Source organism: Lepisosteus oculatus, unplaced genomic scaffold (assembly GCF_040954835.1).
Source record: "Lepisosteus oculatus isolate fLepOcu1 unplaced genomic scaffold, fLepOcu1.hap2 HAP2_SCAFFOLD_69, whole genome shotgun sequence".
NCBI classification, from domain to species: domain Eukaryota; kingdom Metazoa; phylum Chordata; class Actinopteri; order Semionotiformes; family Lepisosteidae; genus Lepisosteus; species Lepisosteus oculatus.
In genome coordinates this window covers 951,974-959,329 of record NW_027168246.1, presented here as the reverse complement: position 1 = coordinate 959,329, position 7,356 = coordinate 951,974, and positions in this window count along the sequence as shown.

Here is a 7,356-nt window from a genome sequence, read left to right as displayed (position 1 = left end):
CCACTAGATTCTTCAATAGCTTCTATCCACAAGCAGTGAGACTGGCGAACACATTTAGCCATCCCCCTCGGACCACACCCACACCATCACCATCTACCTCATTGTAATTTATTTATTGTACGTCTCCAGTCATTGTTTACATGTCTGTATTGTTTACATTCAAACTGCCTGCATGTTTACTTGCACATTGTCTATTGTTTGCACATTGTCTTGATGCACTGTTTGCACTTTGTTTTGTTTTTACACTTGTTTTACAATCGAGAGACTTTCTGTAAGTAAGAATTCCATTGTACCAGTACCGGTTACATATGGCAATAAAGTTCAAGTTCAAGTTCAAGTTCAAGTTCTTTGCCTGTTAAGAGTTAACAATTAGGTCCTCAAGAACTGTTTTACGGTTTTCTACACTCCTGGCTGGCCAAGGTCTCTTTAAGGTCTCTTAAGTGGAGGTGTAACTCATGTATCCTACATGTGATTTAGCAACATGAAAGGGAATAGCTTCTTATCGGATTATGGTCTTGGTTAACTGCCTAAGGCTGACCTAAGTGCCTAACTTTCTGACTTTCTTTATACCTTATATGTTAAGAAGCTTCTTCTGACCAATCAGAAATGTATGCTTTATGTATGAACATTTTGCTCATCAAAGTGAGTGAGAGACAAGGTTAACAGAAATTAGCCACGGCAGTAAATGACAGCATATTTTTGGGTTCTTAAATGGTCTCTACCTGGCACACCTGCAGTGCAAACTGACACACACTGTTTAGAGAAACAGCTACTCTATTACTAATATTAATGAAACATTTCTTATTCTATGGAACAAAAACAAACAGTAAAACTAAAACACAGATCTCTTAGCTTCCTATTTCATGAACCAGATGACTGAATGACCAAGCCTAACTAGTAGCCAGAACCCCAGTTAACCCTCCGTAACACAAAGTTGAACCACACGACAGGAACTCTTTCAAACTGAGTGAAAATCATAAATGGATCCATAACTTTACATCAATTTACTATGTTGTGCCAATACCTGCATTTACATTTAGAACGAATGATGTCATAGAACCAGCATCACACCAGTTCCAGGTGTCTCCAAGGAGACAACAGAACTTCAGTTGTGTTTGCTAAAATACACACTTTGAAACATACTGTAACACTTAGTTAACATGTCTGGTTTAGTTGAAGAATCGGCTAAGGTAAGTTTCAGGGTTTAATGGTGGGATGGCACCTGTGCTTTTTTCCCCCAACCGCTAGAATATGATTCGCACCAAACCCAAAAGAAATACTGCACAGTTCAGGAACTTCATCAACCTAGCAACTGTAAAATAAGCTTACAAACAACTGAATTGAAATGCCAAAAAGTTCAGAGAAAGGCACAAACTATGTTTACTTGGGGTTTACAAAATTAAAGCTAACTAAAACTGTAATGATAAACAATCATGCTGCCAATGGACAGAGAAATATCATGTTTTTTGAATAATGTATTATTTGTTACATAGGAACCCAGTATAAGGGAATCCCTTGCGATCCTGTCTGCAGAGATAAAGGTAAGTATTGTTTTCTCTTTAGCTCTGTCACTCCAAGAAATATAATGAACATAAATATATTTGCCAATCTTTTCATAGTAATCCAAACAACTCTGCGTGTATCTGACATTTGTAATATTTATCTACCGCAGTATAACTCTTCTGGCAAGGCGATTGGTATTGTACCTTGAAAGAAAACTGATTGGAAATGTCATGTACTCTATGGTTTCTATTGATGTCAAGTGGCAAATGTTGACTGGTGATGTTATGTGAATCTTAGGAAATGGTCATTTTTCAATCGAGTCTATGTTTCTCAGAATTTGAGACAGAGAGGTCAATCTCTGCAATCCGAGCTGAGGGCATTCCTTGGAATGGAAAGGTAAGAGCAACGTGTTCTTTGATATTCTCTTAAGACTCTTCGCCAGATTTAACGATGAAAAATGTAAATAATAATAACAAACATTATTTTATATAGTGCCTTGAAAGGTGGCTTCTTTACAGAATGACAAAACCAACTACAATAACTAATACACAAGATATGCATGATGACAATACACAGTTAGAGGAGACAGTAGATGGTCATTGTCAGTGTATTCTGAAGGTAGTTTTCCAATTTTTTGGAACGGGGTAAAAGAGGCCACCTCTACTAGAATCTTTGTCCTAACCAAAAATGTAACAAAGTATAATAATAATATTAAAAATAATAATAATAAACTTTATCTATAGAGCATCTTTCATACAAATAGTGCTTTGGTGCTTTAAAAACCAAGCGTAAAGATAAAATATTAAAATTGAGAGATATACTTTCAGTTGTAAAGGAAAATACAGCAATACAGTAAAGCAACATACATGTCAATTAAATAAATAAAAATTAGGAAAGTCGTAATAAAATAAGAACAATTAAAGAGAACTAAAAAAAGAAACAGAAATAGAAAGAACAAAGAACCACTTTAACTTAAAGCAACATTTTCAAATGTTTTTTTAAAACAATGTACCGAGCTTGACTGCCTAATAAAAAGTGGAAGTGAGTTTCATAATTTAGAAGCATAAAAACAAAAAGCAGCCTCTCCACTCTTTCTGCATTTCACATGTGGTATTTGCAGTAGGCCAGTATGTGCAGATCTCAGGTCACGTATAGGAACATATGAAGACAGACATTCAGTTAGGTACAGACGTGCTAGGTCGCTTAAAGCTTTAAAAACAAGTAAAAGAACTTTCAAATTTATCCTAGATAATACAGGTGACCAGTGAAGTTTTTTCAAAACAGGAATGATATTCTCTTTCTTGTATTTGTTAGGATCTGTGCTACTGCATTTCAAACAAGTAGTAAGGGATTTATTGTTTTCTTGGGAAGCCCACAAAACAGAGCATTATAATCATATCCACATCAATGTGAGCAATGGAGAAGTCAAATTAACGTGTCTAAATATCATCTAGTTCTATCCCAGGGAAGAGGGCTGTTGCCTACACAGACGACAAGACACAAAACGCTCAACTGTCCAAAACACGCATAAGGACATCAGTCAGGAGGAACAAGGTAAAGTGTTTTTTCTTCTTCACCATGGTCATGTAGTTTCACTCCAAGCACTGTCATATGAAATAACTGTGGAAACGACCTCCCCAACATTTTGGGTTGTTGCATTTTGCTTCAATGAATTTTAACCTTTTCTTTTAGACATTAAGAGGAAGGACACATTCACCCTTGGTAGAGATTCAGTTGTTCTATGAGATGTCAAGGTGAGAATTAACCACTTCAGGGATAAGTCAATCCACATAACTGAAAAAGGGGCAATGAACAGGATATGGGGATTTTGCTAGTTATAAAGTACAATAATCATCATTACATGATCTAAGACTACTGAAGTATAAGCTGTGTCCCTGACTGATTAATTAGCAAATTCATCTTTGTAGAGTGCAGCTACTATCTATTCAGTGGCATTTCCTTAAAACAATTGTATTCCCACATTCTGAATATGGAGTGAGATCATGTAGAGAATGTTGGACTTGTAATAACTAATTGAAGGATAATAATAATCAACGAAAGTGCTTAAAAGTATCAACAAATGCCTTCAAAGTACTTGACACGTACTTTGCTTTCAAAAGTGAAACATAATTAATGCTTACGTAAGATTTCTCTTGACTTCTCAGGAGTATACTAACTCCAAGGACAAGTAACATCACAAACCATTATTTAAGTGCTGATGTTGGAGCTGCAATACTACTACCAAGACAAAAAATGATACAGGTAACACTGCTTTCAGATTTCTAAGAATTGCTAAAATAGTATGTTTACAGAGCATTCAGAGTTGAGAATATGACAAGTTCCTACCATCTCAAACACTGCCAATCTAGAACAAAAAGAAAGTACTTGAACGCCTGCAGTAATCGAACACAAACCAGAACATATCAGTGCATGACAAGGAAATGTAGTCACAAAATGATTCTACCCTTTCAAGTCCCAAAAAGGACCGAGGAACTTACCGGAGGCGATACCTGGATTTCAAACAGAGTACAATGTAGCCACTGTAGGGGAGAAGATCACAGAGAGCTCTTCTCAGATTGCTCAGAGTCAGCCCCAGCACCCTGTCCTGACTGAAGCAGACAAAGTGGTCAAACAGGTAGGTAGAAATGAGTAAGGAACAGAGAGTATGGTTATTCTTGCATTGTTTTGTTCGTCTGTCAAAGAAAAGAGTGCTTCTGACTTTTGTCAATGTTCATCTTTATTTTAGGAGAAGAACAAACGGTGGTATCACACTTTGCTCAAGTGTATGATACCATGTGTGTACAGCAGACATCACCAAAGGAACAGGAGACACCTGAGTAGAGAACAAGAATATGAAAAGACTGATGAAAAAAAGCACCAGGAGAAATCCATTGAATATGCACAATCTCGTCCAGTATTTCAATGAAAAGTTTCAGTGTTGTTTTTAGTGTCGTCGTATTGCATACATTTAAAACAATGTGTCTTGTTTAATGAACAATTTCATTTACTTTAGTAAAAAGTGTTGTTTACTGTAGTCCTAGCATGGATGCAATTGTTAGAAAAAACGGGAATGAAAAACTGAATGTTTCATACAATATGGGTTTGTGTTAACCCACACACCTAAGTGAAATGTTTGATTACGTTTACAAGACATAACACATAGTTCAGTTGAGTGTGAAAGGGAACAACAGAGAAAGTCACAAACAAAACATTTGTGAAGGACTTGATGAATGTTTTTTCTTTAGAAATGACAAAAAATAAAGAATTTTTCAACAAGATGTCTTTCTATAGCGAGTTTCATTTGAGATAGTCTTTTCTTAGAAGTGCAAGAGTGGTATTCCCTACAACTTATTCCCTAATTTGATCATTCTCAGAAATTAGGAGACGGAAACCACACCTACTGTAATATTAGACCTTGTAACAAGGCAACTAGGTTTCAATGGCTTAAAAGGTGCAGAAAGAGGCTCATGTATAATGACCTCCAGTGTCCCACAGGTTTCCCAAATCATTTCTTAGAGTATGGAAAAAGAGGAAATAAAGTGTCTACAGAAAGCGTATACCCCCTTGAACTTTGTTCAGTTTGTTGCGCCAGTGCCCGAGTTTCATGCAATTAAATGAGGACCTCTATCTCACACCACATATGTTATACTTTCAATGGGAAAAAAGGAAATATTACAATTGTATACATTTTCACCCACATGTTAATATTTGGTAGAAGCCCTTTTCACATCAATTTCAGCTGTGAGTCTGTTGGTAATGGGCTCCACCACCTCTGCACCAACAAGATTTGATAATATTTGAGAATTTCAGAAGTCTGTCTGGTTTAGCTGAAGAATCAGCTAAGGTAAGTTTCAGGAAGAGCATCTGATTTCTTTCAATAAAGCAGAACAGAGAAAAAACACACAATACAAAATCATGAGAATTTGTATCCATATGACACTTTGACTCGAATACTTTTATCAGACCTACACAGAGTATATACTGTACACACTTTTTCAGCCCAGGTTTATACATTTGGATCTGCCATTTGTAGGTGTTTTTGTGTCTTAGCTCAACACTGTGAAACCTGTAGTTACAAACATGGAGGATGAAGACATGAAGACATATATTGTACCTCTTACCGGCCTACCTTCCAAGAGGTGAAAGATGAAACTTTTCCTTTATCGTCAACTCAGTGAATGTCTCTAAACTTTCGAAAGCTGTAACAAAGAATAAGTTAAAAAACTTATTTTCATTGGACCCACAGAAAAGTCAAAGTTGTCCATAGAAATGCCCGTCTAAATCAGAAATCTACAGCACAAAGGCAGTGGCCTTTCGGGACATAAAAATGAAATCAGACTTTACTCAGACGAATTGCCCTTGGTCACGGACATCTTGCTATCAGTCACTACAAAGATGTTTTCTCTCGTGCCATGGCTTGCCTGACTTGCTTCTTCTGCTGGATGGCTTCTGGTCGCTGGTCAGGATCGACAGCCAGCATGTCCTGGAGCAGTGTCCTTAGCTCCGTGCTTATGGCTCTATTTACTTTCAGGGGGATGTGGAACTGCAGCCAGGGGTTCTCATCCAGGGCCTCTCCAACAGGCCCTGACAGACATATGCTCCTGTATCGGAAACACACTTTAGTTCAATTCTAAAATATTTCTCATAGGACTGAAGGAACCTTTCTAAAGATTCACATCTCTAAAGATCTAACCTGGACTGTGAACACTGACTCTATCATGAAGAAGGCTCAGCAGCGCCTCTATTTCTTAAGGTGCCTCAAGCGATGGGGGATGCCAATACATGTGTTGGTGAACTTCTACCGCTGGACTATCGAGAGCGTCCTCACCAACGGGATCACCGTGTGGTATGGCAACACCTCTTCGCGAGAAAGAAAGGCACTGCAGAGAATGGTCAATATGGCCCAGAAGATCATTGGCTGCGGTCTCACCGAGATTAAACAGCTCTATGAGGACCGCTGCCGTGGTAGAATTCTGGCCATCACAGAGGACAGTCACCACCCCGGGCATGAGCTCTTCACCCCACTGCCCTCAGGCAAGAGATATAAGAGCATACGGACACTTACCACTAGATTCTTCAATAGCTTCTATCCACAAGCAGTGAGACTGGCGAACACATTTAGCCATCCCCCTCGGACCACACCCACACCATCACCATCTACCTCATTGTAATTTATTTATTGTACGTCTCCAGTCATTGTTTACATGTCTGTATTGTTTACATTCAAACTGCCTGCATGTTTACTTGCACATTGTCTATTGTTTGCACATTGTCTTGATGCACTGTTTGCACTTTGTTTTGTTTTTACACTTGTTTTACAATCGACAGACTTTCTGTAAGTAAGAATTCCATTGTACCAGTACCGGTTACATATGGCAATAAAGTTCAAGTTCAAGTTCAAGTTCAAGTTCTTTGCCTGTTAAGAGTTAACAATTAGGTCCTCAAGAACTGTTTTACGGTTTTCTACACTCCTGGCTGGCCAAGGTCTCTTTAAGGTCTCTTAAGTGGAGGTGTAACTCATGTATCCTACATGTGATTTAGCAACATGAAAGGGAATAGCTTCTTATCGGATTATGGTCTTGGTTAACTGCCTAAGGCTGACCTAAGTGCCTAACTTTCTGACTTTCTTTATACCTTATATGTTAAGAAGCTTCTTCTGACCAATCAGAAATGTATGCTTTATGTATGAACATTTTGCTCATCAAAGTGAGTGAGAGACAAGGTTAACAGAAATTAGCCACGGCAGTAAATGACAGCATATTTTTGGGTTCTTAAATGTTCTCTACCTGGCACACCTGCAGTGCAAACTGACACACACTGTTTAGAGAAACAGCTACTCTATTACTAATATTA